Source organism: Pan paniscus, chromosome 14 (assembly GCF_029289425.2).
Source record: "Pan paniscus chromosome 14, NHGRI_mPanPan1-v2.0_pri, whole genome shotgun sequence".
Lineage (NCBI taxonomy): Eukaryota > Metazoa > Chordata > Mammalia > Primates > Hominidae > Pan > Pan paniscus.
The window spans coordinates 89699489-89718961 of NC_073263.2; the positions used below are offsets into that span (position 1 = coordinate 89699489).

The 19473-nt window shown below is 33.6% G+C and overlaps 1 long non-coding RNA gene across 1 annotated transcript in view; it reads left to right on the forward strand.

Moving 5' to 3' along the window:
* LOC130540725 (uncharacterized) overlaps nucleotides 1-19473 on the forward strand; it is a 91747-nt gene that overhangs the window by 51679 nt on the left and 20595 nt on the right. Inside the window, exons 2-3 of the long non-coding RNA XR_008954718.2 lie at nucleotides 16630-16728; nucleotides 18579-18630. This is a non-coding gene — a long non-coding RNA (uncharacterized LOC130540725). The remainder of the gene's footprint in view (nucleotides 1-16629; nucleotides 16729-18578; nucleotides 18631-19473) is intronic.

Consider the following 19473-nt stretch of genomic DNA (forward strand, 5'->3'; position numbering starts at 1 on the left):
AAATATACCATCATGTCATCTGCAAACAGGGACAATTTGACTTCCTCTTTTCCTAATTGAATACCCTTTATTTCTTTCTCCTGCCTGATTGCCCTGGCCAGAATTTCTAACACTGTGTTGAATAGGAGTGGTGAGAGAGGGCATCCCTGTCTTTTGCCAGTTTTCAAAGGGAATGCTTCCAGTTTTTGCCCATTCAGTATGATATTGGCTGTGGGTTTGTCATTAATAGCTCTTATTATTTTGAGATAAGTCCCATCAATACCAACGTATTGAGAGTTTTTAGCATGAAGGGTTGTTGAATTTTGTCAAAGGCCTTTTCTGCATCTATTGAGATAATCTTGTGGTTTTTCTCTTTGGTTCTGTTTATATGCTGGATTACGTTTATTGATTTGCGTATGTTGAACCAGCCTTGCATCCCAGGGATGAAGCCCACTTGATCATGGTGGATAAGCTTTTTGATGTGCTGCTGGATTTGGTTTGCTGGTATTTTACTGAGGATTTTTGCATTGATGTTCATCAGGGATATTGGTCTAAAATTCTCTTCTTCTGTTGTGTCTCTGCCAGGCTTCGGTATCAGGATGATACTGGCCACATAAAATGAGTTACGGAGGATTCCCTCTTTTTCTATTGATTGGAATAGTTTCAGAAGGAATAGTACCAGCTCCTCCTTGTACATCTGGTAGAATTTGGCTGTGAATCCGTGTGGTCATGGACTTTGTTTGGTTGGTTAGCTATTAATATTGCCTCAATTTCAGAGCCTGTTATTGGTCTATTCAGGGATTCAGCTTCTTCCTGGCTTAGTCTTGGGAGGGTGTATGTGTCCAGGAATTTATCCATTTCTTCTAGATTTTCTAGTTTGTTTGTGTAGAGGTGTTTATAGACTGCTATACTTTTTAATGTACTTTTTAATATGATTGGGTTTGAGTCCAATGTCTCTGTTTTCCACTTGTCTCATCTATTTAAACAAAAATCTTTTCATGTTTTCTTTTGGAATAATATTATATGCTAGTGTTTCACTTTACTTTTACTATTATTTCATTAGCTATGCCTCTTTTATTTACATTTTAATTATTCTAAAGCAGTGATTTTCAACTAGCGGCGATATTGCCCTCAAGATACATTTGTCAGTGTCTGGGGATATTTTTTGCTTTCATATTGGACAGGAAGTGTGTGTGCTGCTGACATTTAATGGGTAGACGTCAGAGATTCTGCTCAACATCCTAGTATTCACAGGAGAGCCCCCCATAGCAAAGAATTATCTAAGCCAAAGTGTCAGTAGTGTCAAGATTGAGAAACTCTTATTTAAGATGCATAACATAACATCAAGTAATATTAAATATTAGATTTAAAAAACTAGTTCAAATAGTATTTAGTATGAAATATTATCTAATGCTATTTAAATAACATTAAATCAGATAATATTATCTAATGCTATTTAAATAACATCTAATGCTATTTAAATAACATTAAAGTGTAAGAATCTTAAATCAGTGTACTGTACTTCTAGTTATCCCCTTATGTGTACTATTAGCTAGCATTTTAATTCTGTACTTGTTTATATATCATATGTTTATAAGCCACACAAAACATCAGTTGTAATTTCCTTTCAATCAATTGATTTTAAAGTGATTAAAATGAGAAGAAAGATTTTTATTCACCCACATAACTTTCTATAAGTCTTCATTCCTTTGTATAGCTCCCAGTTTCCTTAAAATATTTTACTTCACCCTGAAGAATTTCTTTTAACTTTTCTTATATTCATGTCTATTAGCAATACATTCATTCTAAAAAAGTTTTATTTAGCCAACCTTTTAAAATATATTTTCATTGTGAATAGGATTCTAAATTAACCAGATTTTTCTTTAGTTCTTCTGTGGTAGTGCTCTAGTTTTCTCAGTATTGAATAGTTTCTGACACAAAGTTGTCTATGTCATGATATACCATTGTTCCTCTCTTTGTATATAGTCTTTTTTTTCTGCTGCTTTTAATTTTTTTCTTTTTATGACTTGTATTCAACAATTTTATTATGATGTGCCTTGACATCATTTTCTGTATGTTTACTACGCTTGCAGTTGATTAAACTTCTTAGATCTGTAGATTCATAGTTTTGATCACATTCAGATAATTCTTTGTCAGTGTCTCTTCAAATATTATTTTCTGAGTTACCCTAGACTTTTTTTCAGTATTCTAACTACATATCTATTAGATATATATTAGAGTATTAAATTTTATTCCTCAGATACTGATTGATATGGTTGCTTGTGTCCCCACCCCAATCTCATCTTCAATCATAACTTTCATTATCCCCATGTGTCATGGGAGAGACCCATTGGGAGGTAATTGAATCCCAGCATGGTTACCTCTATGCTGTTCCCACCATGGTGAGTGAGTTTTCATGAGATCTGATGTTTTTATAAGGGGTTTTCCCCCTCACTTTGGTCTGCACATCTCCTTGCTGCCACCATGTGGAGAAGGACTTGTCTGCTTCCCCTTCCACCATGATAATATGGTTTGGCTGTGTCCCCACCCAAATCTCATCTTGAATTGTAGCTCCCATAATCCCTACATGTCGTGGAAGGGACCAGTTGCGAGGTAATTGAATCATGAGGGCAGGTTTTTCCCATGCTGTTCTCACGATAGTGAATAAGTCTCATGAGATCTTGTGGTTTTAAAAAGAGCAGTTCCCCTGCACACTCTCTATTTTCTGCCACCATGTAAGACGTGCCTTTGCCCCTCCTTTGCCTTCTGCCGTGATTGTGTGGTCTCCCCAGTCATGTGAAACTGTGAGTCCATTAAATTACCCAGTCTTGCATATTTCTTCATAGCAGTATGAAAATGGACTAATACACTGATGCTCTGCTGATTTTTTAAAAATCTTTTAGTTTCAAAGGTACATGTGCAGTCCTGATATAGGTAAACTCCTGTCATGCGGGTGTATTGTGCAGATTGTTTTCCATCCCAGATACTAAGCCTAGTACTCAGTAGTTACTTTTTTCTAATCCTCTCCCTCCTCCCACTCTTCAACCTCAGGTAGGCCCCAGCAACTCTTGTTCCCCTCTTTGTGTTCTTGTGTTCTCATCATTTAGCTCCCACCTATAAGTGAGAGCATGTAGCATTTGCTTTTCTTTTCCTGTGTTAGTTTGCAAAAGATAATGCCTCCAGCTCCCATTCTATAAATTTTCTGTTCACTCTGATGATGGTTTATTTTGCTGTGCAGAAATGCTTTAGTTTAATTAGATCTCATTTGTAAATTTTTACCTTTATTGCAATTGCTTTTTTGACATCTTTATCATGAAATCTTTGCCCAATTCTATGTCTAGAATGTTATTGCCTAGGTTGTCTTTCATGGTTTTTATAGTTTAGGGTTTTAAATTTAGGTCTTTAATTCATCTTGAGTTAATTTTTTTATGTGGTGAAAAGAAGGGGCCTAGTTCCAGTGTTCTGCATATGGCTAACCAGTTATCCCTGCACCAAGGAGTCTTTTCCCCATTGCTTTTCTTTTTCAGTTTTGTCAAAGATCAGATGCCCATAGATTTGAGGACTTATTTCTGAGTTTTGTATTCTATTTCATTGGTCTATGTGTCTGTTTTTGTATCAATACGATGCTGTTTTTAATACTGTAGCCCTGTAGTGTAGTTTGAAGTTAAGTAGCACACTGATGCAAAAATCCTCAACCAAAATACTAGCAAGCTGAATCCAACAGCACGTCAAAAGCTAATCCACTATGATCAAGTAGGCTTTACCCATAGGATGCAAGGTTGGTTCAACATATGCAAATAAATAATTGTAATTCATCACATAAGTAGAGGTAAAGACAAAAACCACATGATTATCTTCATAGATGCAGAAAAGGCTTTCAATACAATTCAACATCCCTTTATGTTAAAAACTTTCCAGAAACTAGGCATTGAAGGAACATAGCTCAAAAGAAATTGAGCCATCTGTGACAAACCCACAGGCCACTGTCATACGAAATGGTCCCTTTGAAAACTGGCACAAGACAAGGATGTCCTCTCTCACCACTCCTGTTCAACATAGTATTGAAAGTCCTGGCCAGAGCAATCAGGCAAGAAAAAAAAAATAAAGGCATCCAAACAGGAAGAGAGGAAGTCAAGCTATCCCTCTTTGTGGATGATAAACCAGGGAGGGCAACCAACTCTACAATGAGAATTACAAAACACTACTCAAAGAAATCAGAGATGACACAAACAAATGAAAAAACATCCCATGCTTATGGATTGGAAGATTCAATATTGTTAAAATGGCCATACTGCCTAAAACTTTACAGATTCAATACTATTCCTATCAAACTACCAGAAACATTCTTCAATGAACTAGAAAAAGCTACTTTAAAATTCATATGGAGCCAAAAAGGAGCTCAAATAGCTAAGGCAATACTAAGCAAAAAGAACAAAGCAAGAAACATCTACCTAATAATTTATTAGTGTCTCTATCCCTTACTGTGTTTCCTTTTGGATAGTTACTGTTAGTATGTCTTCAAGTTCACTTACCTTTTCTTCTGTAGTACATAATCTACTGTTAATCTCATAAAATATTTTAAACATTTTTATTTTTAATTTATCATATAGTAACCTATTGTATATGAATAATATTAATGAGAAAATGTTACATTGTTAGTTAAATTACTTGGGATTCATTTGCTTCTGAGTTTTTGTAATGACAAATATGGAGCAGCCCCTACTTTTACGCTTTTACAGCTGTACTACTAAACACAGTTGTTCTGTAGATTCTACTTAATATCCTATGGAGTATGAGAGCTCTGCTTTCTGTCTGGTAAAAATTGTTTACTTGCTTGCCAGTGGTGCTTTCTTTGGCCTTGAAATTTTACCCATGCATGCAGAGATTGGTACTCTACCAAAGACTGGAGAGGGGGTTTCCCTGGCCAGTTTTTCGTGATCTGTTTTTGTTTATGCAGCTTCTTTATCTCCAGTATTCTGCTATACAAATAATAGCCATCTTAACCTTTCCTTTCTAAACCCTAATGTCTGTCTCCTCATCTCAGCAAGATCACTAGACTAGTTTCATACACCTTTGCTCGGGCTTAGAGACTGATTTCTGCAGCAATCTAGGAAAGTTGTAGGACTTACCCCATTTTGTTTTCTTTCAAGTATCCCAGTCCTTCAAGGTCCGTTGTCCAATATCTGAAAACATGTATTTTGTCTGTTTTTTCAGGTATGTATGGTAAGATTACAATTCTTGAACCAGTTAAGGTTTTCCGGGCAATTCTATTAACTTCAAGATATGCAAACTGGAATATTTTCTGAGCTTTTAGAGAACTAGATGACTTCTATTTTTCTGGATCTTTGTTAATGAAGATAAATGTGGTTCTTTTCATTTTGTTAATAGAAGATACCTTATTGTCCTCGCTAATGTGAAATAAAGTATTTAATAAATGACTTATTTGTCCCCTGAATCCTGATTACTTCCTACTACAAACACACAACTCCCTCAACACACACTCACACATACACACACTCACAAAATGAACACGCAAAGTGAGAGACCTCCTCGTGAGTTCACTGATGACATCTCTATTGCCAAATTCTCAGTTTCTCTGCACAAGCTCTTTTTTTGCCTGCTGCCGTCTACGTAAGATATGACTTGCTCCTTCTTGCCTTCCACTGTAATTGTGAGGCCTCCCAGCCATGTGGAACTGTAAGTCCAATTAAAACTCTTTCTTTTGTAAATTACCCAGTCTTGGGTATGTCTTTATCAGCAGCGTGGAAATGGACTAATACATCCACCCACCCACCTACACACACACACCCACACCCACCCACACACACACACACACATTTGTTTTCCTTATTGAGGTATAATCAATATACAAAATGTTGCACATATATGACTTTGGCCATATGCGGCTACTTGTGATGTAATCACAATCAATGTGCTATATATTAGTAAGAATTCTTTTGCTTACACTTTGCACTAATCTAATTCCAATATAACATAAATGTAACCTAGTCTGTATTCTAAAACAACATTTAATAACTCATACGGCACGGATGCACCATGGCTAGCTGCTTATGACTACATGCAGAGACTCATAGCTATTCAAACTTTGTCTTTGAATCTATACTATTTCCCTTACAGACCAACTTCTCAACAAGTGAGTTGCTGAATCTTAGGCAATTACCAGGCTTCTGTCTTTACATTTGTACCATTTAAGACAAACAAAAATAACTTTTATTCAGATCAGTTTGAAAAATTTTTGTGAAGAATTCTGGTTGGCAAGGATTGGGTTGCACGATTATTCTTTGAAACCCTCCTTGTACCTATGAGGGTAAAATGAAATAATTGCTAGTGCCCTCTAAAGGCATATGTTTGGAGTCAGGAAGGAGCAGTTGCCCAAAAGAAGAATGTGGTTCTAAGAGACAAAAGAGAAAAAGTCATGGTTTAATAACAAAATATTTCCATTATAAGATGTTAAGTGCTCTCTCTTCCAAGTAATGAAGTTATTTGTAAGTATAGGTACAGCAATCAATGTTGTGTCTGTATTTTGACAAAGCATTTGTCAAAATCTCTTCTTATATCTTCACAGAAAGATGAAGAAGCATTGGGCAGAAAATAATATGGTTAAATGTATTCACATCTGGCAAAAACTCCTAATTAAAAATTGTTAATTAATAAAAATCACTAGTGATGTGTGTAGGGCTCTGTCCTTGGCTCTTAAGCATTCTATATTTTTATCAATGACTAGAGGAAATAATTAAATGTGCAAGTGAAGTTAAAGATTTTGTGGCATGGTTAACCTCACAGAAAAATACGTTGAAGTTACTCTGTATTTGAAGTCCAGCAGCTTACAATAATTTTTAGAATACAATTTTATCTCCTTGATTTATCTCAACAGATTTTCATAATCTTAGAATTTCTTAACAGGCATCCTTATGCCTAACCATTTGAAACTACTGGCAGTTCCGTGATCATGTTATGTTCGCCCATTGTCCTATCTGGGTCTCCTTTTTCCTGTTACTAACTTCCTTTCATCTAGTTGCCTTTTACTCATTTCACAAGGCTTAATTTTTATAAGAACCCAGTTGAATTTAGTTATAAGTGCTTGGCATTGCTGTAGCATCCTAAGTAAAATTTTAATGTAGCACAATTTTACAATGCATTGTATTAGTTGGTTTACCTTTTGGTTTTTATTTGTTTCCCCTTTCTCCATAAGGCAGAAAGCCACTGAGAAGGGCTTGGAATAAGTCTTGAATGCCTTGTGTTCTCAATACCAAGAACAGTGCCTAATAGCAAAAAAAGAAAATAGTAAATGTCAGCTTAACCACGTTGAGAAAGAGATTCAACATGATCTGGAAAAGGAGAATGTAAATTGTAAGGGGTGTGTATGTGTGTGTCTGTGTGTGTGTCTGTGTGTGTGTGCACACACTTGTGTGTATGTATTACTAAGGATCAATTGAAGGAGAATTTGCGTTTTGGCGATAATTGGTGTGGCAGCAGTCTGTGTAAAGAGGAGGAGAATGTGTTAGTGTTAGTTCACAATCAATACGAAATAATAGCATGCTTAGTTTCCTCATAAATAGACTCCTTTAGAATGTGTAATTAAGTTGATGGGAAAGCAATAGCAAATTTTTTTCTGAATTTATTCATTTATTTAGTAGATTGTGTCAGGTTTGAGGAGATATTGCTCCATACCCTCGGGATTCAAGCTGGACCCGACAAATCTCCATCTTCAATCTCTTAGTCCATTATTATTCAGTATGATAAGTGCTAACATAGAGAAAATTACAAAACAATGTGGGAGCACAGAGGAGATACCTGCTGCATCCCTTAAAGGTCTGAGTAGGCAATGTTATTTTAAGTTAAAAGTATTCAAATAAACAATAGTATTCTGGAGTAGTATAAAGGAATTAGAGTTGCAAGAATAGGAATAGCTTGTGTGGGATCTTGGAGGTGAAAATATGGCCCATTCAGGTAATTAAGTGCTCAGTCCAACAACAGCAGAGATGATAATATAGGAAAGTGAAATGCGTGCTCCATTTTGCAAGGCAAATTATCTCTCTGCTGGAGCTGGAACACTGGGAAATCAGGTTTCATTTTCACAATTTATTATGATTTTAACAGCATTGAATTTAATGTTGGGTTTTGTAATGGATATCCTCTTACTTCACATTGTAAAAAGAGTCATTTTGGATTCCATCATACAGAGACCGAAGCTGTTGATTGACTTCTATGTAGAGAAGAGAGTAACACACAAGCAATCCACTTCCTGAATTTATATCTGACTTACTTTCCCTCCCTCCTTTCCTCTTTTTTTTCCTTTCTCCCTTCCCCCTTCTTTGCTTCTTTCTTCTTGTCAGCCTTCCTGCTTTCCTGCCTTCTTTCATTGTGCCAGTACAGTGATCCATTTCTTTTCATTTTAATGGAAATTCTTTTTCATTGGGAGCATGATTTCTCATGAGCCATGTTCCTACCACTGCCTGCTGTCTCACATATTGTCACTGTCATTGATATTGCTCTTGAAGACTAACTTTGTGCCTTATCTCTAAGTAGAAATAATACAACATGAAACTTTTTGGGCACTTGTCCCAGCTAATTAACCTCTTTGACTAGCTTCATTTTATATGGTTCCTGTCATCATATAGAAAACTTAAAATATTAACTTAGCATGAGAGTAGAGTTGCATCTTTAGGTGGGTCCTGCCCTAAGTGGAAGTCTTCATAGGCCTTTAATTAAAATGATTGAAATAAGTGTTGATGATTTAAAATCTTTAATTTGTTAAACAAACTCCAGGGACATTGAAATATCTTCCATTATTAAATGACCAAATTACTTGAAACTTTTTCTTAATTGTTATGTTTTTAATAAAAGCCAAAAGTATAATTATTACAATTAAAGTATGTACTTCAGCTGATATTTTACATGCAAATTGAGTTAATATTTTTAAGGCAAATTCACATCTTCTGTCTTCAGACAGATGATTTTAGGTTAAAATTCAATATGAATGAATAACCAACATTATGATTTTTCTGGTGAAAAGGAACCAGAGATATATCAAAAATCTTTTAATGTATATATGATTATTCATTATGTATATATTTAAATTCTGTACAACACATGTTAAGAAGTATGATGATAAGCTGTATTGTATTCAGGGATAAGCAAGGATAATTGTGATGTGTTCTAGAGATTCAACTATAACGAACAAAATTAATATCCTAGAAAACGGAAGTTTTCAGGATATGTATTAGCTCTATGATATCAAAAATTATTTCATGTGGAAAAGGCAATTGGTTCTTACCAGAATCTTAGTTGTTGAAAACAGTGCAAGTTTATGGGAGGTGGAAAAAGATATATTTGTATCCTTAAAGGAATATATATATATATGTATATATATATATATATACACACACACACACACACAAATTACAACAGTAAAGAAGTGACAATTATTCTGAGAAGTGGCCATTTCTGTTCCAGCAGCATTGAACTGTTGATTTTGCGGAAATTTTAGATGTCCTCTAAATTATTATTACTCTACAATTCTATGAATATTCTTAGTATATGCTGGAAAAATGCAAACAAAACAAACAAAAAACAGAATTGATTGTTTAAAAATCAGTGATTTTAGCTAGCCACTAAATATGTTTTTGATTAAAGCTTTCTTCTGTCACCATCCAGAACCCATTTCAACTGATCACTGAAAATTATCTGCCCTAGCTTATTTTCACATGCTCTGTAAGAATGCTTATTATTGACTTCTCCTTAAGACTTTGGACCTAATAATCTCTACTATAACACTATGGATGTAAGTGTTAGCTCTGGAGAATTTTGGCTCATTTCACTTGTTACTTGAGTAATCTCAGATAAGGTACTTAATATCACCAAGCTCAATATCCTCTCTACAAAATAGAAACAATGATAGGTTTATAATCTCAGGATTTTTTGACAATGAATGAGCTATACATGGTTGTAAAGAGTTTATCACACTGCCCAAGAAAGAGAAAATTCTTCACAACATGGTTATTATTCCAAATGGGGTTAATGTAGCATCTAGATAATCTGGTAAACTTGTATCTGTTAATAAGTTACACTTACTAATGTTGCCATACTAATCAGGCTAAATACATATAATATCTATTTTAAGTAAACTATCATCTTCCTCAGAATTATTATAAAGTGATTATTTCAAATAATTTAAGAGTGTGAACAAATGCCAAAGAAATCAGGTAGTACCATAGATGCTCAGTTTTGGAGAGGGGAAACTTTTGATATCGTCGAAAGAAAAATGACTTTACCTTTCTGAGTTTGCACCATGCTTATAATATTACTAATAATATATAAATGTAGCTAGGTTCAGTTTATCGTCCTAAAATCAGTTTTGAAATCATTCCAGTTGATTCATGGTATAAATTACACTAAAATATTTGCTTTGGTCTGGCTGACTATTTTTTTCATAAATGTTATATAAATAAATAAATATATACATAATATGTCTATATATTTATTACTGGTACAGTAATAGTCTTTTTGTAATATAAATCTGAAGAAAGGCAACAAATATGAAAAAAATCATTGCTATCCATTTTCTGTATGAAAACATTCAAATATATTTTCTTGGTCTTATAAGCTTTCGAAAGTAGCCTAATTTTGCCATCTATATCTACTTAGTGATATAACCTATCTTCTAGATATACTGCATTACTGACCATTATTATCCTGATATGTCATTCTTTTCATATGTCATCTATTGGAATTAGTAGAGAATGAACTAATATGTATTGAGCTTCTACTTGTGTAGCTTCCATGCTAATTAATTTGCTAGTTACAAAATTTCAAAATTCATTTTTTTGTTCTTCAACTAATTCTGAGAAATGAATGTTATCATTATCAGATGAAGAAAGTGATACTCAGAGAAAAAGAGTATCCTTAAATTAATGTTAGGTAGGATCAAAGATGAGTTTTGAAGCAGTCTTTTGGATGTAATTTCTTTCCCACCACTTTCCTGTAGTGCCCTATAATGCTCACATTTCTTCTATTATCATCAGTGTATCACGTGTATAAGTCAAATAATACCCTCACACAAAGATTTATCTTAAGTAATGCTAAATGTATAAAGCCTCTTTAAGTGAACACTTCATAACTTTGTAACAGAACTCCTATGGAGTATTATTCTAAAGTACTCTAAAGTATTACTTTTAAGTCCTATCAAATACTACTTACGTCACAAACATTTTATCTTCTTACTATGCATGTTATGCTACAGTTACATGTGTTCATTACCAACTTTCATTGTAGAAAATAAATTAGGAGCCATACATTTACATGTATACATATCATGAGATCAACTAAAATGACCTCAAACATAGATAATGCTTGATTATTATTATTATTTTGCTGCTGCTGTTGTTGTTGTTTGTTCTGTTTTGTTTTGTTTTGTTTTTAGACTGAGTCTCACTCTGTCTCCCAGGCTGGAGTGCAGTGGCTCAAACTCGGCTCACTGCAACCTCCGCCTTCCAGGTTCAAGTGATTCTCCTGTCTCAGCCTCCCGAGTACTTGGGACTACAGGCGCCCACCACCACACCTGGCTAATTTTTGTATCTTTTTAGAAGAGATGGGCTTTCGCCATGTTGACCAGGCTGGTCTCAAACTCTTGACTTCAAATAATCCACCTGCCTTTGCTTCCCAAAGTGCTGGGATTACAGGTGTGAGCCACCAAACTCAGCCTTGATTATAACCTTTTAATCATAGAAATAAAAGCATAGACTTGAAAACTTAATTAATAATTCATATTTTCCATCTCATTTTGGGGTCAACCATTACTACCAGATTCATGAAAAGCAAAACACAATCGTTCAGAAATAAATGCAATAAGAAAAAATTTATTTTTATGCAAAACATACCTCTTATTCATGAAAACATATCGTGATAAGAAAAGTTCATGTAGAGTTACATCAATCCCAAAATAACCAAATTATTTCTGAAAACATTGAGAATGCCCTATATTACCAAAGGCAAAGAGCTGACATTGCCAATTATTTGTGTGTATTTTCTTACACAGACATTAGAATGGATGGAGGGTCATTGTCCAGAAAAATAGAAAACAGATACTTGGCAGAAAGAGAATGAGTTTCCACATAGTTTGTATGTACATTTTCCCAATTGTATGCTCTGCATCATTTAAAAAAGCAGATCTTTTTAAATTTAGTCATGTACTTTAAGGAGTAGCCAATGTAGTCAAGGAAGAAAGAGATTTCTGATGGGTATGTTTTTTACTTTAATTGCTTTAAGCATTTTTCTCTCCCAATATTGATGAATTAATGATTTAATTTGAACTGATGCCAAAGCAAAAGTTGCACTGGATAAACTTAAAGAGATTAGGAAGAAGTGCTGCAAACTCTACTCCACTTAAACAAAGGTTGGGAAGGCGTTTTAAGCGGTTGGAGAGTGGAGAGTCTTAAGCCATCTGTGCGAATTGACCTTACCCAAAGGAAAAGGAAATTTTCTTGTATCTTCATGACAGGAGATAGTTTTACAACTTGAAGATGGTGCCTACCAAAGTTAAGCTCCTACCCTCCCACAGAGAAGAGGCGGAATGCTATATTCCTTGATAACATTTCAAAAGGATGGCTCCCAGATCTTTGAGAAAGACAGTTGTAAGTTTTAAAACTTATGAGAGGCTTATAAAACGATTTACAACTTAATGGGGCAGAGAAGGAATCTACAATCAAAAATTTTCTAAGGTAAATAAGCTAAGAAAACGTAGAGGAGAGATCTCCGTGGTTAAAAAATCTGAATTCTGTAAGGAACAGGGTAAGAGGGAGGTCAGGGATATAGAGGCAATGGGAAGCTTGTCTATAGTTTTGTCAAGCTGAGGGCAATGTTATGCCTGCATTGGTCACTAGAATAATATTCCTTGACGTGCAATGAACGAGCCATCCTGGCACATATTTATTTTTAGTTTCTCAGGCTGTGCCATACTTCGTGTGAATCTGTTCATTCCATGATGTAATCATATAATGTTTCTGAATGGTACCAGGAAAAATAAATGTCATAATTTGGGTTAAGATGATGGACTGGGCATGTATATCTACATCCTCCCTTGGCTCCAATCATTGACAATTCTGTGGATAAAAAAAGACATACTGGTACTTACCAGTTTTTGAACCAACTTCCTCCCCTCTTGGTCCCCAATATGCTCCACAACTGTCCAATATAAGGAAGTACAAATCAGGAGTATGTAAAATTACTAAAAATCAGGAAGCAGATGTTTCTAGATTGAAGGAAAAATAAGATTAGTAGAAATGAATACAATATATGAGCATTATTTTCAAAGAGGATAGAATTCCAGTTCTCCAAACTCCAAATAACTAAATACCAGAGTGATGTAAAGCTCAGGGGTAATTGACTATGAAACGTGCAATAAGGAAATTGCATTTGAGGCAGGTTAGTTTGTTGACAGACTTTACCTTCAACATTCAACAATCTGTCAATTTGTTGAGAAATTTACCTTCAACATTGGTGAGAATCAATGTGTGGGCTAATATTACCATTTTTATTTGGTATTATGAAAGGAAGATAAAGAAGTGAACACCGGGAAAGACAGGGAGGAGTGACAAAAGCAAACAAGCTACCTCATCCTCATTCCACTACAGCCACATGTTTAATTAACGATGTAACTCACTCAAAAAGCTGCTATAATGAGAGCTAGCATTTACCAAGAGATTAGGAGGGAATAAAAAATATAAAACAAGCCGGCAACTGAGAATTACCAATTATTGTTTCAGGAGATAAAAGAACACTAAACAAAAAGAATAATTGCTAATTTAGGAAGTGGAATTAAAGTAATGCACATAAAATATTTAAAAAGTATATTATATCAAATATTGCTAGAAAATTCATAGGGATGGATAGGAAACTGTTAACCAAAGACAGACCATAAAGTGAATGGGATTACTAGAGATATTTGATATTTAAAAATATATTCTTAAAAAAGATGGAATTATTAGCTTAATGTTTTCACCTCAAGAGCAAATTAGTGATCTACAGCATTCTCCTAGATCCCATGGCAAGAGAGGCAGACAAAAAGATGTATTGAACTGAACATAGGTGAATGAGATAAAGGATATTTTTTGATAGCTCTACTGTCCTTTTCGAGAAATTCAGAAGGAGGCAGAGGGAATGAAGTAAAGAAAAACAATAACATACTTAATAAAGGGGAAAATTGTGCTGAAGAAGATCATAAATCTTCACCTGACAATCCCCAAGTGAATTCTGAGGAGAATAAATTTAAAAAAAGATATAAAGCTAGGCAGAATATGTTGACACTTCACAGAAAAAGAAAATCCTAAAGGTTTACAGAAAAAAAGTACCAAATTAACTACAAGAGAAAAATAAGGAACATGACACTAGATTCCTTATGCTTAATTGAAAGATAGCTGGGAAGATAAGTTCATGAGTTTTTATGATTCTATTCTATTTAATTCCCTGGAATTTAGGGAGAAAGGATGAATCAAAGAGAGACATGACCAAGTTCTGATGAAGTTTCACATCTGTTATTGAGGAGAGAAGGACTCAGCAAAGTAGACTGAAATGAAACATCCACTGGGATAGGAAGGAATTTAGGAGTGGATCATATCACAAGTGTTGTAAGAAGGCAAATCGATTCAATTGTGTTAAACCATATGGATAAATCGAGAAAGATGTAGATAGAAGTAGGCAAATTACATTTCAAAATGTAGTGTTTTGGTGGCTTTGGCAAAATAATTTCACTGGAATGGTGGGAAATAAAACCAAATTCACGTAAGTTAAAAATAACTGAGGTTAAGGAAATGGAGACATTTTATATACAGTTTCTGAGAAGATTTTAATGGCAAGAGGATCAAGTAGGATGTGAAATTTCTGAAAGATGTATGGAAAAAAGAGACTCTTACAGAAAGAAAACATTAGGTCATGGTTGTATGCTTCTGGAATTGTGGGGAGAAGTATGAATGAGCTAGTCAAACCTGCACGGGAAGTGGAGAGACTTTGATTTGAGAAGGGGTCTGGTCTGTTTTACAATGAGTAGTAAAGCAGAAATAATACTGAAAATAGATTTGATAATAGATTTATTTACAGATTAATTGAGGGGAAGATAAATGTATTTTATTCTGATTAAATCTATTTTATGTGTGAAGTATGAGCCTATAAATTACCATAAAAATGTGTTTGTAAGAAGATACAGAAGTTTTAAAGAGCACAAAGAAAATTTTAAATAACCCTTGTAAAAATAGAAAAATTAATCTATCAATGTTGAGTGGTTGGGTGGGATTTATGATCACACGTTTAAAGCAAATTTATGTGAATGTCTCTACTATTCTTCAGCTATTTGGATGTCGATATGGAAATCATGGACTAAAGTTTTATGCAGACTTGGGCTTTTGCCTGAGTGAAAGGATTGGGCCATCTTTTTAGTAGTTTAAGTCTAAAGGAAGATCTCTGGATTACAGCTTGACCAATAGAGAAGTGAGCCACAAGAGACTATTGCACAATGAAAATATTATACATATAATAAATGTTGGCACGACATGATCTCAGACTTGCTTTGGTAGGAATACTTGAGTAAGCCAGTTGGTGAGTTAGAAAGTTGTGATGAATGATATATTTGTGATGCAAGACAAATATTACATTGAGTATATCTGTAAATATATTCCTCTGATTTCTAAAATGTAGACAGATTGTACAATTTCTCAATTCAAGGACTTTTTAAAGGTAAACATTAGAAGCAGCCTAATGCTAATTTATTTCCCTGTCTTTTCTAAAAGTATAAATAATGGGATAGATTATGCAATGGGTCTGTAGTTAGGAAGAGAGAGAGAAATTGCAGCAAGGCAAGACAGACAATTTTTGGAGATTATGAAGGTGAATATCTTTAGTGACAATGTTAAATTTTACATGAGCCCTGTACTCCTGTAAAACTGTGAAGGCTAAAAAAATACCCCAATCCTTTGTGTCTCCTAAAATGGCTACTGCAGAGGACCACACTTTCCCATGTGACTTAGATAAGACTCATGGATGCCTCACTTGTTTATTCATGACAATGCCAGACACAGATCCTCCAAATTCTCATTATTTGTCTCATAAATGATTAGCTAAACTGTTTGTCCTTGCTGATCAATGTGAATAAAATGTTTGTCAACTAAACTTTGGTTAAGATTCTTTCCTTCCTCCAGGACCTTGCACCGTGGCCGACTCTCAGCCTGAGTCAGACTGCCAACTTCGTCTGAGATAGGCTGGCTTCCATTGACATTCTCTGATTTACTGGGCCAAACTGATCTACTCCCCACATTGGGATGTTCCTAGCCTTATTTACTCCTCTCTTTAAAAAATGAAAACAAAAACAAACAACAAAAACAATCGCCTCTTTGACATTTGTGAAACATTTGTCCCTCAGTATCTGTTGAGGATTGGTTTCAGGACCCCCTGCAAATACCAAAATCCACGGATGTTCGAGTCTCTGATATAAAATGGTATAGTATTTGTATATAACTTATGTTCATTCTCCCATAAACTTTAAATAATCTCTTTTATTGTTGTATTGTTTCTATTTACTTATTTATTTATTATTTATTTTTGATCCACGGTTGGTTGAATCTGCGGATATGGAACCTGCAGATACCGAGATTGCACGTGTGGATCTTAGGGTTACAGCTTGCTCCCGACTGTGAAGTCCCTATTCTTCCTTGCAATAATCCTTTTGCATAAGTGTCTTGTGTAAGTCCTGATTTAGTTTATTTCTTTATTTTAAAATTGAACTGCAAAATCCCACTGACAAGGTGGTCTTTCTGATTTAATAAATGAATGAATGAATGAATGAATGAATTAATTAATTAATAAAATGTATTGGTGGATTTTCAGGTGCAGGAAAGAGAGTTAATCAGACTGCTCACTTCATAGTGTGTAATCAGCAGCAGCATACCCAAGGTTCTTTCTTATTTTATCGTTCTTTCTTTATCCCTTATTCCCACACAAATCTCTCCTAAATGCAACCGCATTAGCATGTCTTGATATAGGTTTTTGTCACTCTATATGGCTTTACATAATTTACTTAAAATATATTTGATTTACATCTCATCCTAATTCTTAATTTTTTTCAGCACTGTTTTATCACCTATGGCTTTTGTCATATCCACTAATCCATAGTTTACAAATACTGCATTGTATTCTTTACCATGAATCCCTAGCATCTTATTTAGCTATTCCCTATATACATATGTAGACTGTGAAAGTTGCCAAGTCAATATATTTGTATGGAACTTTGTATACAGTTTACTAAAAAATTATCTGGCATATATAAAACCAAGGATAGTATAAATGTTTAGTTGAAGAACTTTATTTTATTCAAGTTTACTAAATGAGCTTGAAAATTGTACAGAATAGTTGAAATAACCTCCAGCCTCACCACAAGTGAATAGGAGTTTCTTTCTCGTGAAATCCCTTATAATTCATTATATTATATATAATTGTATCTTTTCAATACATTGGGTTTAGAATAGTAATATAACTGTTATATTAATTTTCATTTATAGGATTACTAGTGATTTTCAGCATCTCTTTAAATACACATAGCTAATGGGATTTTTTTCTGCAAAATTTTTTATTTATATATTTTTTTCTTGCTTTGTAGATTTCTTTTTATACTATAGAAGTAAATTTTTGGTGTTTTAAGATGTGGCAAATATTTTTTCTAATTTATTACCCAGTCTACATCATCTTTTGGTTAATTTAATCCTTCATTTTGAGGTAACCAAATCTAAAAAAATCACTCATCTTTCGTACTTTGGAAAAAAAGTTTGTTCTGATGAAAATATATTTTTACATTATTGCCTATTAAGTTTATATTATATTCTTTTACATTTGGTCTTTAATTAACTTATGGCTCACTTGGATGTGTGGCAAAAGCAGGATCTTGCCTTATCTTTGGCCATGTTTGAGATGGTTTTCTCAATGCTAACTAATTTACATCCTATATCTCATTAATTTTTATAATTTTTCCATTTATGTATTTTTTCTTGAGCTCTCTATTTTGTTCAGGAGCTTACTTATATCTAAGCCAAGACTGAACTGTTTTCATAGCAATGACTCTTTGAATGTCACAATATCTGGTATGTTCAAATCTTTTTTCTTTGCCTTGTTTCTGAAAATTCACACAGCTATTCCTTTGTGTTTATTTTTTGGCACAGATTTTAGAAATTGTTTGTTAAGAGCCTAAAACAAATAACCAAATTAAAACATCATGGGGGGTATTTTGTAAATGCATTTGGAATTGACAAAAAAGCAAAATAAATTCATTAGAGCTGATATTATGGCAAATTTTCCCCATTTTTTAAATATACTTTAGAATATAATAGAGTATTAAAATTTCTCTTTTCATTTTCGATACATTCTTGTTACTTTTTCTCCATAAGGAAGCAATATTTAAACCCCAGGATAGAATAAAATATTATAGTGTTTTTCTAAAATGCAAACCTTTTCACATCAATATTCTTTGATTCTTCTTACTTTATTGTCACTTACTGATTTTGCTTCTCAAATAATTTAAAATTGTTTATGATTCCTTTTAGTTTACCAAATAACAGTGGTCATTAGAGAAAATATAGATATTAGAAACAAACTGTTAAGTATAATCTATATTATACTACCACAGAGCAACTATCTTTAACTTTTAAATTTTATTTCAGTTATTATTTCAACTCACAGATTTCTCCAGTGATTTACAAGGTATATTTCCTTTTATTTATTTTTTCTTAAATTTTACAACTCAAAAAGTTTGGAAATATTTCTGCAGTCCATATTTTTTAAATTCCTAAGATAAATAAATAAATATATGTATATATGTAAACATTGTCATATATCTAAATTATAGTAATGTTACTCAGGTAAATAAATACATGAAATTTTACCTATGTCTTTATTATATTTTCTGAAATTTGCAGTTCTTCTTAGGAACAAGAGTAACAACCTAAGATTAGGTTAAAGGAAATGTTTAATATACTATAAACAAGCAAAGTCACTTATCCTGGGCCCAATTTATCATACTTTCTATGAAAATAATAAGGAAAATGGAAACCATTAAAGCAACTTATTTTTATGTCTTTCTTGCATCCATGTAAGCATTGAGTTCAAACCAGTGCAAATCCTCTCACATGGATAAAAGATTATCTGATTATGTTATTTGCAGTGGATCAAATAGCATTAAAGAAAAGTAATTCATCTCTACAATCTTAGTAGGCAAATTATATTTACTCAAGGATATATAACAAAACTGATAAGGGACAATTACACGAGATTTCCATAACAAAAAAAATCTTTAACAGTCAGTAAATTTAAACATCACTATCTGCCTATGATAAACAAACAGCTATATATTTACTCTGTTAATGTAATGAAAACCCTATTATAGAGCACTGTACTTTGTCATGTTTCTTTATTTTCTAATATGGTTGCATGTTAGTTTTT